Below are 19,241 nucleotides of genomic sequence, written 5' to 3'. Positions count from 1 at the left end.
CTAGGAGCAGATTTTGGGCGATTTGCGGGCGACTTGCGCGCACCGGTCACGCGATTTGCGGATGCGCATCCGTCATGCGATCCGCAAATCGCGTGAAAAAACGCCCGTGTGACTAAGGCCTAATAGTGAATTTATGTGACATAGTTTGCTCAGACAAAGGCAATTTGCTACATTTTTAGGACTATTTTTGGGAAATGATTTGATTTCATGATTTCCAGTTTCAACAGGATCTCCTGTCATCTTTAATGGGATAAGCTGATGTGCGTTTTTGGCCTGGTAGAAACCTATTGGTAGGAGGGGGTAAAGGAATGAGACAGAAAAAAAAAACAATCTATCCAAAATTTGGTTTTCTCCAGAAATTAGCAAAATAAGAGATCTCCGCCAGTTTTCACCCATTAACCCCACCTGTTGAAATATTGTCTTTGCTCTTGGGGACTACAGACTGTTACCCCAGAAATAGTCTCTAATATGTGGCTGCTGATGCAACTGAGGCAAAACTACCATGAAGTGGTATCTGAGGGTGTAGACAGGGATGTAGTAGTAGGACAAAGCCAGAGTCGGGGCAAGCGGAATACTTTCACAATGTAGACCAAGAGTCAGGGCAGGAAGCAGACCAGATAACTGTAGTCAAATAATGAACCAACGCCAGGATTGGAGAGGTCTGGAAAGATTTGTAATTTAGGCAGGGATCAAATACCTTGAGATGAGATGGAAACAAATATGCATCTTCATATAGTATAGAGACTGATTGTGTAGGCACTTGCTGATGGGGGAAGTAGCCCTAAATAGCTAAAGACATGTCAGGATTGGCTGATATGTATTATATTTTTGGAATCAGCCAGACCAGCTGAATAAAATGCATCCAAACTATAGATGAGCGAGTACGCTTGTTTATGGCTGCTACTCAACTGAGTAGCAGTCTTATCGAATAACTGTGTACTCGCCCGAGCAGCATGCGGGGGGAGGGGGGGGCAGGGGGCGGTGGGGGGAGAGTGAGAGATATCTCTCTCTCGATCGAGTAGCAGCTTTAAACGAACGTGCTCTCTCATTTCTAATCCAAACTCATTGAAGTACGAGCACCCCCCTCAAATAGCGTATCCATGTATATGGTTATAATTTACGTGTCATGTTTGATATCGCTGAGTAGAAAAAATCATGACCTAAAATATGCCAGGCATATATTCTCAATCAGAGAATTTCATGCAGAGATATGGCCAAAATAGGGAATAATGGTTTTTCACATTTACCACACCCTTCTCTGAATGACTTCAGATGGGATGGGATGAGGTGTGTTCTGGCAAACTTAAAAAAACGGGGGGTCAGAGAAACCGGGTGTCAGATCTCTGCAGATAAGCCATAGTGTACGGACTTTCCAGTTGCTTCCAATGACTCTGCACAATCAGAACCTTAGGCCAAACATCCCAAATCTGGTATCTTCTTTATTTCTTCCTTATTTTATTTTAAGTACTGTCTGTTGTGTATACCTGTAAACCTTATCTCCACTGTAGCATCTTTTTCTTTATATTTTTTGTATGTATATCAATATTTATCACTGCTAGTCTTTTTTAGAATAACTCTGCAATTTATTAGTCAAACCTTGTCTATTTTAAAGTGAACCATAACTTAGAAGATTGTGTTAATAATTAAAAATTGCAGCTTACCTGAGAAACAAAGGTTGGTGGTAGGAGCGAGTGTGCGTGTGAGTATTGTAGAGTGCTGAAGCCTTTAGACCAGATTACGTGGTGATTTTAGCTTTCATTTTGCATGCATGCAGAAGTCTGTGAAAGCTGGGTACAAATCCGGCTGTATTCTAAAAACTCCACGCTTGCAATCCCGCTAGAGTCAATGATCAAGGCTCCGCTATGATGAGTGTTTGCAGTGGTGAGAGCACTCGAAATAGAATTAACTTGTTGAGGGCTAGAATTGCAGATACTACTCACATGGCATAATACATATCATATATAAACATAAAATGGTACTGTATCTACTGCATTCCATGCACATTTAGATGTATTTCATTGGCTGAAATAGAAAATATGATTTTTGTATAAAATGAAGAGTGTCCCCTTTAAGTAGGTTATAATGGCCATTCAGTTTTCCTCTCTACCACATTACCCCTGTGGTCACCAGACAAACATAATGAAGCTTAAGTTGTTTACATTTGTTTTTAAGGTTTACATGCTCGCTTGTTGTACAACAAATATTTGTGTGATCTCGTGTAAAGCAATGAATCATCCCGTATCAATGCATAGCTTCTAGCATTAGCATAAACCCATGTTGTGTGGTGTTATCTTAATCTCATTGCTCTTAAGAAATCCGGCCCCATCAAACACTTTTCACACTCTCCATTGATACTTCAAGCATGAAATGTTGCATTGACATCAATGGGATGGAGAAATGAATGGAATGCAAGACATTTTAACAAGTGTTGCAAACAATGCGCTGATGAATCTGCTCTGCAGCTCTGTTCCTTGCTTTAATTCTTCACATGATACACTCTTGGGGCCGGTTTTAGACATACTAATGAGAACAAATTAGGAAAACCAAAGTTAAATTGTTTAATTATATTACCAAACAAAGCACAAAGCAAAGCATTCCAGTTATATAGATATCAACTAGAGCCCTTTAGTGATGTACAATAGTAATGTAGTAGGAATTTCCAAATATTCATAAAGGAGTATTAAAAATAAGGTCCTATATTATCCTATATTAACAGCAGAATATTATTGTTACAGTGCGCTGGCCATGATCCGGAAGCAGGACCGGGATGACATCAGTGTCTGCCTTGGCCCATGTGAATGCACCCTGTCTAGCGCCAACATGAACATAACTATCTGCTGGTGTGGGGTGTGATTGGTCAGCGAGGAGGTGGTCTGCCCAGCCAGACAATCAACTGTTGTTGTAGTGCATTCGTTCTGGTCCCTCCTCTCATAGGGCATGGTTATTCATCTGTTTGGTGGAGTTTTGCCTCCATATGTTATCCTGTGGCAGCTTTGCAACTGGGCCTATAGATCCTGCCTACTTGTAGGCTGGTCCCATAGATGCTCAATTGACAATAAATCTGCTGACCTGGGAAGACCAAGGAAGTGTGGCAACCTGTCATAGACATTCCTGTGACACCCTTGTCTGAGCGACTGAGCAATATCCTGCTGAAAAATTCCTCTTGGAAGCCACCAGAGAGGAACACGTGGCTGCAGGATGTCCTGAACATATCACTAAGTGTCCCTCAATCATTACTAGCAGTGACAGATTGTCTTATGCGGTGGTTCCCTAGATCATCACATCAGCAGTTGGGGTAGTGTGCTGCTCCACAGCATAGGCAGGATTGAAACGCTCACTATGAGGCCTCCATACTCAAACACAACCAACGTCGGCTCCCATGCAGAACCTGGACTCTTGTTAAAAATTATATAATTTCACTCCATAGCAGTCCAGATTTCTTGTTCACAACCCCTGTGCAAACAAAAAAGCAACAATGTTGGGGTGTTAATGGCAGAACATGTAATGGGGGCTGTGATACCAAATTTCAATCTGCTAAGTGCTTGGATATGGTCTGGGCTGAGGCAGGGTCTATGATAAAGTTTCCTCCTGTGTGTGGATGGTGGACAACAAAACTGTTGAATTTGCTCATGCTTCTCAGTGGGTCACTCTATACTAGTGGTCTGTCTGAGTCATCTGGAGCCTGTTCACCATATATGCAAGCCCTCAAGTAACAGCTTGGTCAGAAAGACCTAGATAGTGGGCAATTCGTTGAAACAACCATCCTGCTTCTCGCATTCCAATGATGCACCTCCTCTCAAAGTCTGTTAACTGGGCAAGATTACTTTGAGTGCATCGTAGAGGCGTCTAGTGGTCAACGATCTCTCAACAAGAGGTACACTACACAAAAGTAACCTCTGAGAGCCTTTTTATATAGCAATGGGGGAAGCAATTTTCTAGCCTCTGATGACGACACCCCGAGTCTAATCAGACCACAGCTGTAATCATTTATGTATCTCCCTGAGATATAACTGCATGCCTAGTTTTGCAGCAATCCGAAATTTCTATCTGGGTACAATATTTTTTTTCTTAATGAGTGTATATGTTGCAGCATTGCAAGATTCCAGATTTAGCTTATTATGCAAATTAACTCTCATGTGCGTAACCAAAGGACCAGCAACTTTTGAAGGCAATATTTACCTTTTTTTTTAATAAAATTAAAATTTTATTAAATGCTTTCAGTCTTTTCCTTTCCTTTTTGATGGCATTTTGCAGTCTTTGATCCCCAACAGTAAGTCGTCTTTGCCTGGAGAGCTATGTGGCATTTGAGTAAGGCTCACAAGATAAAAGTCTAGTGAGCACTCACAGGGGAACTACTGACACAACCTGACAGCCCTAATCTAAGACCACAAACTGATTAAACGGCCAAGGGCAAAAACAAAATAGCTACCAACAGCAGTTTAGGGAAGCGGCTTATTCCCACCAACAACCTCAGTACTAAAGAGTTCAATGAGGATTGCCCTATAGGCTGAGAATAACCAGACGGGTTACAGGGGACTGTCATCTGCAGAAAAGGATTCGGGACCATTTACGTTTTCTTCAACCACAGGGAAAGGTTCACACACACTTAAAAGTGAAACTGTAGCTGTATTTCAAGACAACAAAAAATGTACTTGTAATCTTACTTGTCTGGGACCCTGTGAGCTCAAGGAATCTTAAGATCTACTCCAACAGAGTTTGGATTTAGACTAGTGTGCATGATGTCCAAGTGTTTCGCTAGGACTGCATAGTTTGAATAAGCCCTTTGGTAAGATTTTGAGGGGTGAGAAATTAGGGGTTATTCTACGGCAGAATTTCAGATTGGATTACAGCATGGAATCCTTGTGGAATCTATCCTGATTTTGCTTCAAATACGCATCCCATCACTTTCAATGGGAGTCAAGATGCGTGAAAAAAAGAAGTGGTACGTCTTCTTGAGATGAACTCTGTGCATGGGTAGGAGCATCAGTATTGCTACTATGTTCTTTGTATGTCCCATAGATCATTAGTCCATTCTCACCCCACACTAAAAGCTCTACATAGACCTATCCTTTGGATCCAGGCTATTTGCAGTTTGCACCAGGATCAGGAATAAAGAATTTTTGGAAGTTACTTGTATATTAGAGCCCCGACTGTTTCTGCAATTTGTCTGTTTAAGTAGCGAGAACGCTGCAAAGTGGGGATTTTTACATTTATCAGTGGAAATTTTTATTCCCATTGCAGGTATTGCCATAGCAACAAATGTAATATTATTATTAGTGTTACATGGGGGGAAAGGGTAATGTATTGTCTTCTGAATGGGCGAATATTAAATCACAATGCTTTACACCTCTTACATTGCTAAGCAGCCGAGTTCAGCGCTGCCATAGAAAGTGGTTTTGTTTATGGAGACTGGTGTTTTAGTACTAATTTGTTCATTCTGCTACTGTAATTTGTGGCTTTTTCAGTATTTTTACACTGTATGAAAGGAAACTTGCTAGAAGCATTTTATATCAAGTGGTGTCTTTCAGTAATGCGCCGCGCTACCAGCCGCATTGCTTTTAAGATATTTTCATGATGGCTGCAAAAGTGTGTCTGAGGACCAGCTATTCCGATAGAGTTCAGAAAAGTCTTATAAGAAATATATGAAAACTTTATTTTTTATGTTTTTTTTAGATAAAATATTTGTAAAATATTAACATTGTTAGAATCGCAATGATGAGGATTTCATTACTACAAAACTTTTCAAGTAAAATATATTGATGTTAGTAGAGTTGAATGGTCTTATATAAATAATGCTTAAAACGGTCCTCCTAGCCTAAGGGTGGATTCAGACGACTGTATATTGGCTCGGTTTTCACGCCGAGCCGATATACATTGTCTCTCTCTGCAGGGGGGGAGGATGGAAGAGCCAGGAGCAGTGTTCTGAGCTCCCACCCCCTCTCTGCCTCCTCTCCGCCCCTCTGCACTATTTGCAATGAAAGGAGGTGGGCCGGGGTTAAGTTCTGAGAATTAGCCCCGCCCCATCCCGCCTCTCCTCATTGCAAATAGTGCAGAGGAGCGGAGAGGAGGCAGAGAGGGGGCGGGAGCTCAGTTCCTGCCCCTGACTCTTCCATCCTTCCCCCCCTGCAGATGAGGAGGACGTATATCGGCTCGGCGTGAAAACCCAGCCGATATACGTTCGTCTGAATCCAGCCTAAGAGTGAAGTCGGTGATCCCACTTTCTGTGATGTTCTCCGGTGACGACAGCCGGCCCACCGCACTGACAGCAGGCCGGATGATCAGGCCAAGGATCTCAAGCTGTAGACCCCTGTCCGTCAACTACTGATGACCTATCCAGAGGATAAGTCAACATTTAAAATAGCCCAGATTACCCCTTTAATTAATAAAAAAATATATATATTGGTGATATAGCCCCTTTAATGCAGAGCTTCATGTCTGGATCTCTCTGTGGAAATACCTAGGAAAACCTATACTTTGCATATTACAAAGTTAACTAAAAAAGTTTGTCTCCGTGCGGACTATTACAATAAGGACAGAGCTGGAGAGCTGGTGAAGCCATGAACAATTTGTTTTTCATTCTATTCAGTCACGTGGAAACTAGATCAGTGGAAAGTTTTCCCCTCTCGGTGTAGAGTTGGAGATCTGTCTTGCACTTCTGAGTCGCTTAGCAAAGCAAATGAAGTTTGAAAGTATAAAACACTTTATGCATAATGCAAGAGTCATGTAATGAGGGAATGTTACGCAACGTTGGCTTGCGGCTGTGCTACAAAGGCGACGGTAAAGTGTTCTCTAGTCTTATTAGGTTATAGTTACTTTGGATGAGGTCAATGTGATGCATGTGGATTATTATTCTTTTCCTAATTTCTGCATGTAACCATATTCAAAGTTCAATATGTCAACATTTAGGGGAAATATGCCGGGACTATGATGTGTGGAGTAATATATTAGGAGAGTTTGGGATGCAGCTGGCAAAATTGTCGTGATTGTATTACATTGTTTGACATGAAATTTTGTTGATGTGTTCTGAAAGGTCATCCAGAAGGGGAGGTATTGATCCTTTTTGAAGAACATACAGTACCACATTGTTAGGCAAACAACTGACTATACTAATATGATAACCCCTTGATCTCCACATAATAATTCGGCCATACACCTTAGCTAAGTGTCGGCCAAATGCTTTTTCGACCGACTGCTATTTTCCCCCTACACATGCATGCACAACTTGGCCAAAAGTGCATGGGTTCTGAATTATAAGTAGAGGGGAGTTGGAAGACACCTATGATGATGGTTTATCTCCACAAGAACAGAAAGATTGGGCATATTGAAATCCAACATGCCTGATCATTCTATCTTTTGACATTCTCCATAAGGGAATAGTTGGGACCCCCATGAAAATTACATGGCCAGTCAATCCCCCTAAAATTTGTAAGTTCAACCAACATACACCAAATGCATATGTGCAACTTTTTATAGCTGAAAACTGCCGTGTTAATGACAAATAGGAGATATATGATAACTTTGCAAGTTAAAGGGGTTGCCCCGCGCCGAAACGGGTTTTTTTTTTTTCAACCCCCCGGTCGGCGCGAGACAACCCCGATGCAGGGAGGTAAAGAAAGCTTACCGGAGCGCTTACCTTAATCCCCGCGCTCCGGTGACTTCAATACTTACCGCTGAAGATGGCCGCCGGGTGCCTCTGTCTTCGTGGACCGCAGCTCTTCTGTGCGGTCCATTGCCGATTCCAGCCTCCTGATTGGCTGGAATCGGCACGTGACGGGGCGGAGCTACACGGAGCCTGCATTCTGCACGAGCAGCTCCATAGAAGACAGGAGAAGACACGGACTGCGCAAGCGCGGCTAATTTGGCCATCGGAGGGCGAAAATTAGTCGGCACCATGGAGACGAGGACGCCAGCAACGGAGCAGGTAAGTATAAAACTTTTTATAACTTCTGTATGGCTCATAATTAATGCACAATGTATATTACAAAGTGCATTAATATGGCCATACAGAAGTGTATAGACCCACTTGCTGCCGCGGGACAACCCCTTTAAAGATAATCCACTTTAGATCCTCTTTTTGATTGCAAGATGTCCTGCTGTGGGAACCCCAAGCAAATCCACTGTAATCTGTGGGGAACCAATCAGCAAGTGTTCAGTTGCACCACAGTGCCACCACAGGGGAAATAAGGTATTACATAATTTTCATTAAGATCAATGGTCTGTTCTTCAGATTGAGAGATGTGCTTTGTCTGGTCTTGAATTCGGGAACCGCTCTATAAACTCAGAATTCCTTAAAGGAGTATTCCCATCACGGCTTTTCATGCCCAAGATTGTAAACCCGGCACTCTGTGACAATCACCTGTTGGAAGGAGCAAAGAGGTATTTGCATAGCTCTCATTGAAGTGAACTCAAGCCACAGAAACTGAACAACACAACATGCTACTCTGTTTCTATAATCCAGGGAGTTACAGAAACAGCATAGCACCTTAGTGAGAGCAACGGAAACCACAATTGGCTACGTACTCAATTCTTTACGTAGGCTCTGGCTGAGTGGCTGGTAATTATGGCAGCAATTTCCAATCATGACTATAAAAAGCTGAGATGGGAATATCCCTTTAATAGTATATTCAATAGTAGTCTATTTCAGAGTCTACTTCAGTGTTTCCCGCCCCCCCCCCCCTTCAACAGTTCAGGTTTTCAGGATTTCCTCAGTATTGCAGAGGTAGTGGAATTCTTCTCAGTGCATCAGGCATTGCCACGGGTGTTCTCTCTGTATGATATCCTCAAATCAGGACGTGTTGGAGGGTGGAGAGGGTCATTAGGACTGGAGTTTGGGAAACAATAGTCTAGCTTATAAAAGAAAAAGAAAACATGTAAGGAAGTCTTACGAGCTACGTAAAGGGTGTATATACCTTGCTTCACTGCAAATATGCCAGGAAGACTCAACCGGTGGGGAGCACAGCCTTTAAAATGCAAAAGTTGGATTTTCACTTTTCTGATCAGCTGAACATTGTTGCCATTTGGTTGTTTGGTCATTGATGATGCTACCATATCACTTGACACTGAATTAAAAGAGATGTATCATAAAAACAGCCTTTTCAGATTAAAGTTGACTTGTCAGCTGGTTATCCACTGATTGCGCTGGTCTGGTATCAGGAACCCCTGCTGATCAGCTGCTTTTGTCTGGAAGAGATGCGGACACCTAAATTTTTCTTTTACCATGGCTTTGCTGTCCATTTTGGCTCATGGAAGGGAGTTCTGAAGAAGGGACCCACCCTGTGATGTCCATATATCCTAACAGAGCATATAGAACAGGGTTGCCCTAATGAAACAACCCCGTTAAGGTGACCTTGGACTTGTACCTCTAGTTTTCGTACTGATTGTAATACTGTATACTGAGACAAGAAGGTAAACTAATACACACTACCCACTACAAACTAATACACATCCTCCACTATTCCATTACTTAGAGTATCACTCCACATCCCCAAATATTACTCTGTCATAGGCTTTGAAATGGTTTAATGTGCAGGAATAAATAACCCGTAGCTACATTTCACTGCGGCTGGGATTCTGAGATTAAAACAATCATAAAACAAGCCTGTAATGCAATTCTTAGGAATGGAAAGGAACACCGATCTTAATGGACATAGTTAAACTAGCAATTAGGGGGTGACCTTTCAAACGCAGAGTACACTTTCTAGAGGGGTGCGGCTGAGGATTAAATAGAAATTTTTCTCTCAGGGTAAAAGTCGTTGAGTACATTGTTAACATTTTCAGTGCCAACCTCATTTCCTCTATTGTAGAGTTTCCACTTTAAAAAAAATTCCAGCTCACAATTCCAGTGCTTTATGTAAAAACGGAGCAAAGCCGAGTCTGTGGGATGTAGTAGAGCTGAGGCCGTTAGATGTAGCAGTGCTGAGTCTTTAGAGGTAGCAAAGTTGGGAATTCAGAGTTAGCAAATGACACAGTAAATGAACGTGCCCATTAATAAATGGGGCTCATATTGGGCTGCCTTTAATGCAGAGAATGAAACCTACTACTGCAATGAGCAGGGATAGAATTGCTCCATTTCGCGCGCCGTTTTCTGTCTTAAAATGTAACAATGCTTTCATACATGGCAAAAAAAAAACTTACATGTAGATTTTGATGCAATTTGCTGTGGAACTACTGTGGACAGTGTAAATGCAGCGTTTTTCACTAGGGCACAGGTGCTTCATACACTTTTAGCGCAGTAACCACGCCAGCAAAGCAAGCCAAAGACACCAGCACTTTTAGTTTTGCTCCAGGTGGCATAGAACGCTGCATTTGAAAACACGGTCAAAGGCTGTACACAGCGTTCTACCATGTTTTTGTCAGCATTGAAAACTCTCCCCATTGACTTCAATGGGTGACGCATCACGTTTAAAAATGCTTAAATGCCTGAAAATAGAACAGACAGTTCTTGAGAAACGCGGCATTCGAACACTAGTCTGAGAAGCCCCATTGAAATTAATGGAGGCATTTAGCAGCGTTTAGCTCAGAATTTGAAACGCCGCACTAAATGCTGTAAAAAGCAGGCTGCATGAGCGTTGGCTTCACACGGCCGCTAAAATCGTGCGGGATTTGTGCATTGTGAGACACACAAATTTCACACAAATATGAACCCCATTCTTTTGAATGGAGTCATACACAGGAGCGATGTTTTCTTGCATGGCATCGCGATGGGATGCAGGAAACAATCATGACATGGTCTATCTTGTGCGTGCTCTCGCATCGCAGCGCCCATCGTTTTCAATGGGGCCGGCTGCAGCATTGCATCGCGTGTTAGGTTAACACATTGCAATGCAAGGTCTTCCATTGAAAACAATGGGAGAAACTTTGCAATCCGACTGGCAATTCCCTTCTTCCCTGAAGCGATGCGAGGCTGTTTTCACAAGAGCATAATAACTTTTTGCAACAAGTTATCTTAAGAATTAGGCCTCGGTCAGACGGGCGTTTTTTGCCGCGATTTGCGGATCGCATGACGGATGCGCATCCGCAAATCGCGTGCCCGGGGCCGAAAAATCACCGGAAAAATCTGCTCCTAGCCGCGTTTTGCTTGAAACGGGCCGATTACAGGAGCGCTGTCCACCCCATTGAATTCAATGGAGCCGGCAATACAGCCGGCTCCATTGAAAGCAATGGGCTGCCGGCGATCGCAGGATGAATTTTCGGGAAGGGCTGAAAAATATAAGCCCTTCCCTGAAAATCATCCAAAAATGTGTAAAAATAAAAAATATGTATATATACTCACCTTGTCCCTGCAGACGGAGTTCAGCCACGGCCGACCGGCAGTTTTCCTGAACTGCTCTGTGTAGTATTCAGCAGGCGGGGATTTAAAATCCCCGCCTGCTGAATGGGCTGCCTCTGATTGGTCACAGCCCTCACCAATCAGAGGCAGCTCTCACTCACCCATTCATGAATTCATGAATGGGTAAGTGAGTGCTGCCTCTGATTGGCTCAGCTCAGGGACCAATCAGTGGCAGCTCTCAGCTGGCCCCATTGAGCGCATATAGAGAACACCAGGAATCACAGATCGCAGATAGGCGCGATCTGCGATTTCTGTTCTATAATTTATCGGACAAGCGCATAAAAAGCGCTCATGTGTCCGATACCATTGCAAAGCAATGGTTCTATAAAATCGCAGATCGCATGCGCACATCGCGCGAAAAATCGCCCGTGTGACCGAGGACTAAAGCATTAAAAACTATTGTTATCTTAGCACAACAAAAGCCATTGTAAAGTAAAGTAACACTGTGGCACATAAAGTTATCATAATGCATTTACAAGTCATGCTAAACTTTGCTGCATCTGTAATGGTCTGTGGCTCCAGTTCTACCTAAGACCCCAACAGGTCTGCTCGGCAGATTGTAAGATCTCTTTGATAGTAAGTGCCCCCTGTTTTCTTCTAGATCTGATTTCAGCGCGTTCCAGTAATTCCTCCTCGCTGTAGCGTTGGCAGTCGCAGATAGCTCCTCTTTGTCATTGTCTGCTATAGCTGCTTCAGCACAAATATGGTTGGTAAAAGGGCCTTGGCCTTGAAAATTATATGATTATTTCGTTCAGTTCACACACACGACTCTGAACTGCAAGCAAGACTAGCAGAGCGCAGCAAAATACCTATTGATTTTACTTCAAGGTACAAGCAGATATTGGCTTGAAGGAGCTGCGGCTTCAAGAGCCTCATTTATAACATAATGCTGTTTACTAGCAGAGCGGCAGAAACCAAACAATGTAGCAAAAACATCAACTAATACAAGTGTTGCAAGTAAAGCACAAAATGTAGACAGCAGCTTGTTGCAAAAACACTATACAAAACATCTCCAAATACCATACAAGGAGGAGTCATCTGTAATAAAGTGCGTGCTTCAGGTGGACACTGCTGCAATTAATTAGTAGTAGGATTTCTTTCATTGCTCAAGATGGTCATAGATACAATAATTTGGGCCGGACCGCACAATGCACATCCAAGTCCCCTGAACATATCCTAATCTTATGAGCCAGAGAGGAGAATGAATGCAAAGAGCTTCTGCACCAAAGGATGCTACATGCATTGCACTCCAGTGCCCCTTGTGTAATACTACTACATGGAAGTAGCAGTAATCCTATATTTGCACAGTTAGTATGGACCTATAGCAGTGTATGGGCACTATATTACCCATCTGAAATACATCAATGTGCTTAAACTCTAAAGTCGCCCATACACCATTAAAAGGGTTGTCCCGCGGCAGCAAGTGGGGGTATACACTTCTGTATGGCCATATTAATGCACTTTGTAATGTACATTGTGCATTAAATATGAGCCATACAGAAGTTATAAGAAGTTTTTCACTTACCTGCTCCGTTGCTAGCGTCCTCGTTTCCATGGAGCCGACTAATTTTCGGCGTCTAATGGCCAAATTAGCCGCGCTTGCGCAGTCCGGGTCTTCTTCTTTTCTCAATGGGGCCGCTCGTGCAGGATGCCGGCTCCGTGTAGCTCCACCCCGTCACGTGCCGATTCCAGCCAATCAGGAGGCTGGAATCGGCAATGGACCGCACAGAAGCCCTGCGGTCCACCGAGGGAGAAGATCCCGGCGGCCATCTTCAACCGGTAAGTAAGAAGTCACCGGAGCGCGGGGATTCAGGTAAGCGCTGTGCGTTTTTTTTTTTTAAGTCCCTGCATTGGGGTTGTCTCGTGCCGAACGGGGGGGGGGGGGGGGGTGTTTGAAAAAAAAAAAACCCGTTTCGGCGCGGGACAACCCCTTTAATAGCTATCGGCAAAACACTTAATCGACCAACGGCTAGTTTTCCCAAACCCCCATACACATGGACGATCAGTTTGGTTGAGCGTTCATATGTTTTCACTAGATAGAGCTCCCTGGCGGCTTATTCAGACAACCGTATTTACGCAGGTATTTCCCCACTAAAAAAAAAAATTGCCCAGAAAACACGACCATGCAAAGTAATATAAATCACGTATAATAAATAATATTAAATAATCGCGCCAGGAAAAATAGCACCTATGCGATCATTTTCGGTCGCCGGTTTTATACAAGGCGTGGAAATATAGGTCTTGCCCTATCTTTTGATGTGATACACAGCAAACTCCCATAGACTTCTATGGAAGCTGGAAAAAAGGGAGGGAGAGGGAGTTACCCTGCATACAATGATGGGAAAAGAAGACAGTTGGCCTTATTTAAGCATTGTTGGTAATTCCGAGTTTTTTCTTCGGATCTTTGGTTCCCATTGCTTCTGCATATTATTTAATATTCACGCAGAAGCGCCCCCATGTAAAGGGCATGAAATACGCGAGTAAAGATCGGGACCCGACCGTATCAAATCTACATTCATGTTAAGTTTGGCCATGAGGTGCGTACAGGTGAACTTAAAAATGCATACGGTCAAGTGAAGGAGGCCTAACAGCGACTTCTCTTTACACTAAAATTCAACGTGCCCGATCCTTCTATCCCCTGATATCATCAGTCAAAGAAAAGTCAAGAGGCCCCATATGCCTGCAAATGTGGGCTGGTCCTGCTGAAATCACTGAGGCTGAACGACTTTCACTAATATGTATGGAGGCCTTAAAGGGGTTTTCCATTACACAAATCATTGATGGCAGTGGGGTATGAAATAGATATTACACAATATATATATATATATATATATATATATATATACTCACCTCTACTGTGCTGCTCGCCCGCCTCTGCTCCCATCCTTCTGTCACTTTATGTTGTCTGCAGCAGTCGCGTGGTTAGTTACCCTCATGACTGCTGCAGCCAATAGGAGCCGGAGCCCCATAACGGGATGTTATCAGTGACATTCTGATTCGAGAGGCGCCAGGGGTGAGCGGGGGGTTGCAGAGGGGAGTGGGGGGGGGGGGGGGAGAGAGAGAAAGCTCCCCCCTGTTCTCCACCACGCGCCCCCCGAATCTTTTCGTCCGAGTAGTCAGTTACTCGGAAAAAGCGGTGCTCGAGTTCAAAAACACCCGAACCGAGTACGCTCGCTCATCTCTACATGTAACATGTTTACGAGACGTCACTGGGCTAGTAAATATATGTGTTAAATATAGTTTGGGGCAAGGGGGCTTAGTAATTAAAAAAAATAAGTCGGACAACCCCTTTAAATGCAATGACTACACAAATTATCGCACAGTTTTATTTCCAGTGACTTCACATGACATTTTCCTTGGAATATCACTATATATTCTGAGTATAAATCATGGTCTATGCCTGCTTCTCCCTGCATTGTAAGAGCTGCTCTGTACCATATTAACAGATCTTGCGACTTATTTGTAAGGTTTTTAGGTCTGCCGCTGCCATACATATCTTAATTTTTGCACAGTTATAACTGTATCGATTTCATATGTTCCACGTCGTCACTAAGTATATCTAATTTTCCTCCCGCTGCTGTCATATTGATTTGATGCTCGATACTCTGTCATCAAATCTAGTGTGGACCGTGCTGTCACTATATCTATCACATTCCCATCACTTATACTATATTGAATTTTTTGATGTTTCAGGCTAAATCTATCCAATTTTCTGTAGACTCTAGTGTTTCTATTGTTTGGTTGTCAGATACAGTAGAAGAGAATACATTGTATGCAGTCCCAGTACCTGCGAGGAGGGCCATGTAGAGAGCGGCCAATCCAAAGTTGACTTCTTTCCCTATGGGTGGCATGAACCAACAGAGTGCTCAGCTTCTTCACAGCCACCTCACCATTGGTGGAAGCGGAATAAGTATGTGAAGGTTACATGCCCTTTTCAGGCTCCAAGTGGGTTAGGAACAAGTTGGGTACAATTAGCCAATGTGCCTTATTGATGTTAACGTAAATAGTAAGATAGAATTTGTTGAGTCGTAAAATGCGCCAATTTTGTGAAAACACGTGGCAGCTTTTAGGGGCAAAACCCTGAAGAATACTGATGGAAATGCATAGATAAATTCTCCCTGCATGTTTAGAGTGGGTTTGGATCACTGTATCAGCAAAATGGAGCCTCAACCACAATAAAATTACAGTAAGGCCGCTTTCACACGGCCACGAAAATCATGCGAGAGTTATGCATTGTGAGACGCACAAATCTTGCATGGATATGAATCCCATATTGCGGCATGCCCTATCTTTGGTGTTCCCTTGCTCATTGTTTTCAATGGACGTGCGAGGTGCACGCGATGTGATGTGAGGTTTCCCATTGAAAACAATGGGAAACACTTGCCAATCTTTTCAGCCATGAAGGCTCGCTACTTCTTTGAAGTGATGCAGGGCATTTTTGATACAAATGTCTTAGATCTGAGGGGAAATCGCACGTTCCCGAGCACAATATTGGGCCGACGTGTGAAATTAGCCTAAGCACAGGATCTTATACCCATTTAAACTGGGTTTTCAACGGCAGAATACGCATCTAGTATGCAGCAGCCAAATCTGTGACTAAGTGGATGGAATTACAAACGTTGAAATCCGCTGCATAAGTTAACATGTTGTCTATTTAGAACCTGCAGCGGATTTTGTGTGGAATTTTTCCACCCCATATATACAAGATCTATACATAGAGGTCTATAGGAGGGCACATTTCTGCAAAGACGCACATCTGCCCGCACAGGTATGTGCTAAACTCTGCACATACCTGTGATCACCGGCACCGCTTTAGCCTAATTGGCTATTTAAATAAGGACAAGTGATTCGCCCGCCCCTGTGAACGAACGGTGCCTGTGCAAGTACACTTGTTCACTCGTATACTCTTTTTATACGCAGTAATGTGACTTAGGCTTCTTTCCTCTAGGGTATATCGGCCGCTGTTTTCACGGCTGGCCAATATATGCTACGTTGGGAGAGCTAAAACTGGTGAACGGGCGCATGAGTCTTGGCGCATTTACACCGAGACTACCATGCAGTCGCCCCTTTCCCCTCCCTCCCCATCGCAGGCTTACCTGTCCTCTCCTCTCTGCTGGCTCTCTGCAATGGGAGGGGGCAGGATGGGGGCAGAGCTAAGCGCCGTCCCGTCCCCTCCCATTGATGGCGATGGACAAGGGTCGGGGAGAGGGCGGAAGCTTGGCTCTACCCACATCCCGCCCCTTGCCCACAGCCATCAATGGGAGGAGGCGGGATGGGCTGACACTTAGCCCTGCCCCACCCCTCCCATTACAGAGAACCAGGGGGGAGTAGAGGACAGGTGAGCCTGCATAGGGGGGGAGGAGAGCAGAGGGAGGGAGTTTAGCAGCCACGCTAAATGAAATGGAAACCGTCTCGCTTTCACCTTCTAATAAGTGTTCTATGGTGCTACTGTGAATAAAACAGGGTTAGATGAGATCTCCAAATCCTTGCATTCTATTTGTCTTTACATTTATTTCCATTTTACCCAGCATCCCAACTTTTTTGGGGGAATTTAAGTTGTACTTCCTTAATAGTGAGTCCATAAGATCTGAATTCTAAGCTTCCCCATTCGGTAAATAAAGCAGCAATTAACACATCTTCATTAGATTGATTACCTTAATGAGATTGCCCCAGCACATGACTATCTTCAGGCCTCACCAACCTTGACTGATGATGACAGATCACATAAGGTAAGGCGCACATTATCCTACACAATGCACCGTATATAGAGTGCATTTATACAATATTGTGTTTCTCTTCCACAAACAGTGCGTCTAATCCGTAGATAAAACCTGTATTTTCTGCATTATTGTGAAGAAGTATGACGGATGAGCTTTGGTGTCAAGGTAAAACTATGATTCAGAGCAGGAGACACAAAAGAATAGGCACAACCATTTAGCTATGAATGGCTCCGCTGAGTGCTTTCCAGAAGGCTATGTACTGCTGCCTACAGGATATTAAATACTTTTTACATTTTTCATTTCAGCACTTTGTAAACGAGCTGCAAGCGGTTCTGTGGGGTGCAATGTACAAATGGCAGGTTTGCATATAAGCGAGGCAGCAAACCTTGTGGGACATTGTCGCTCTGAATATCTCTTTTTCTTTATAGAGGTTGCCGCACGCTATTGACTTTCACTTAGCTGCTGTCATCATGTCCTCCGGGGAACACAAGTAAACATCAAGCATTGAAAAATGTTATAGGGCTGGTCATAGGGGTTTTAAATACTACTATGTAGAATTGATGAAGCAAACCATATTTTCCAGGGGAAAAATAGGCTTTTAATCAAACGAGACAGTGATTCAGTTTCTGTATTGTATCCACTATAAAGGTGGCCATGCATCTTTCCACAGCGGAAAGGACAAAGCTCGGCCCCAGCGACTGAAAAGCCAAATCTTTATACCATGTAAAGTAAAAATTTCACATCTAGTCTACAGATTAGTCTAGCAGACGGGTTTCAAACCTAAAAGTGGTCTTTTCTTATAGACAACTTCAATAGCTCTTGCCCAAATGTTCGTTGGGTTGACAGCTATTTCCCCCGACTGCCCCATATACATGAACACTAAGCATGTTTTGTATAGGCAGAGTGGAGTAAGCCACTATCAGACAATTCAGGCTGAAGTTTACAGATGGGGCAGGTGCCAAAGCAACGTTCTTCATGCCTCAGTTGTTTAATGTGTCGAATGCATCCCGTTGTTTTCTATTGACTGCTTGACTACGCAATTGGCATAGGCGTACAATGATAATATGTAGCACACCATTCCAGTCAATGTAAAGAGTGATGCATGAGTATCTCCAGTGAAAACAAAAAGATCTGGTGTAAAAATTTAATTTGCCCAATCCTTTTGTCCGTCAATTCTTAGGGAAGAGTCGGGAGGCCTCCATAGGCATACAATGGTCAGCCACTCCCAGTGGGTTCAGGCGACTTTTCCTTAATATATATATATAGGAATCTTTGGTACTCTGGCCAATACTGAGTGGCTTGGTAACACTTCTCTGACTCCCAGTACTCAGCACACATGTCCTATCAGCCGACTACCTACACTCTTGGTGTCTAAATCCTTTTATGAGCATAACACTATAGTATCTACTTTAGGTATAACATTGAGTTGATTTCTCCAGATATTCGTATCCAACATGATAGTATTATTTGCTAAGCTCTATACAAGAACTTAGTGAGTCCATACAGCCATAATATTTCTATATGGAGCATGATATCTGAAGACACTTGATGGCAGGATGCAGAGGCGTAACTTGAAGTTCCTGGGCCCCAATGCAAAATCTGTAACGGGGCCCCCAACTATAATGCTTTATTCATAGTACTGGGCTCCCTATATGGAGAAGAGAAGCTTTATAGACCCCCTAAGGCTCCTGGGCCCGGGTGCAACCGCATCCCCTGCATCCTCTATAGTTACACCCCTGGCAGGATGACAGTTTCAAGGGCAGACTATCAACTAAGGCCTATGGCCCTCCAAGACTGCTATTACAAACAACTTTTTGCACCCTGCAAAATGCAGGTGGAGAAACATGATTTCGGCCAGCAGCAGGGCTTGTCATAGTGATTGAATTAACGAGTCTAGGTGCCGACCACAATCAGTGTTTCTTCACTTGCATTTTAGTAGTGGAGAGAAGCTGTGTATAATAGGAATCATAAGGCTAGATGCACAATTAACGTGACTGCAAGTTGAGAGAGGGCACAAACACCAGTCCGTGAAATGCACTCGCCTGTGAAACGGACAGGAATAAGACATGCCATAAGTTTTTTTTCATGTGGACCATCAGTCGATGTCAAAAAACATCCATGTGCATAGCCTCATAGGCTATAATAGGGCAGTATGTTGTCCGTGGAGTTACAGAGGTAGCACACAGCCCCAA

The 19,241-nt window shown here is 43.4% G+C and overlaps 1 protein-coding gene across 3 annotated transcripts in view; it reads left to right on the top strand.

Annotated features, from left to right (window-relative positions):
• SLIT2 (slit guidance ligand 2) overlaps positions 1–19,241 on the top strand; it is a 350,471-nt gene that overhangs the window by 123,723 nt on the left and 207,507 nt on the right. The window lies entirely within an intron of this gene.

This window comes from Eleutherodactylus coqui, chromosome 7 (assembly GCF_035609145.1).
Source record: "Eleutherodactylus coqui strain aEleCoq1 chromosome 7, aEleCoq1.hap1, whole genome shotgun sequence".
Lineage (NCBI taxonomy): Eukaryota > Metazoa > Chordata > Amphibia > Anura > Eleutherodactylidae > Eleutherodactylus > Eleutherodactylus coqui.
Note: the sequence above shows the minus strand (reverse complement) of the source record. Positions and strands in the feature narration are given on the sequence as shown.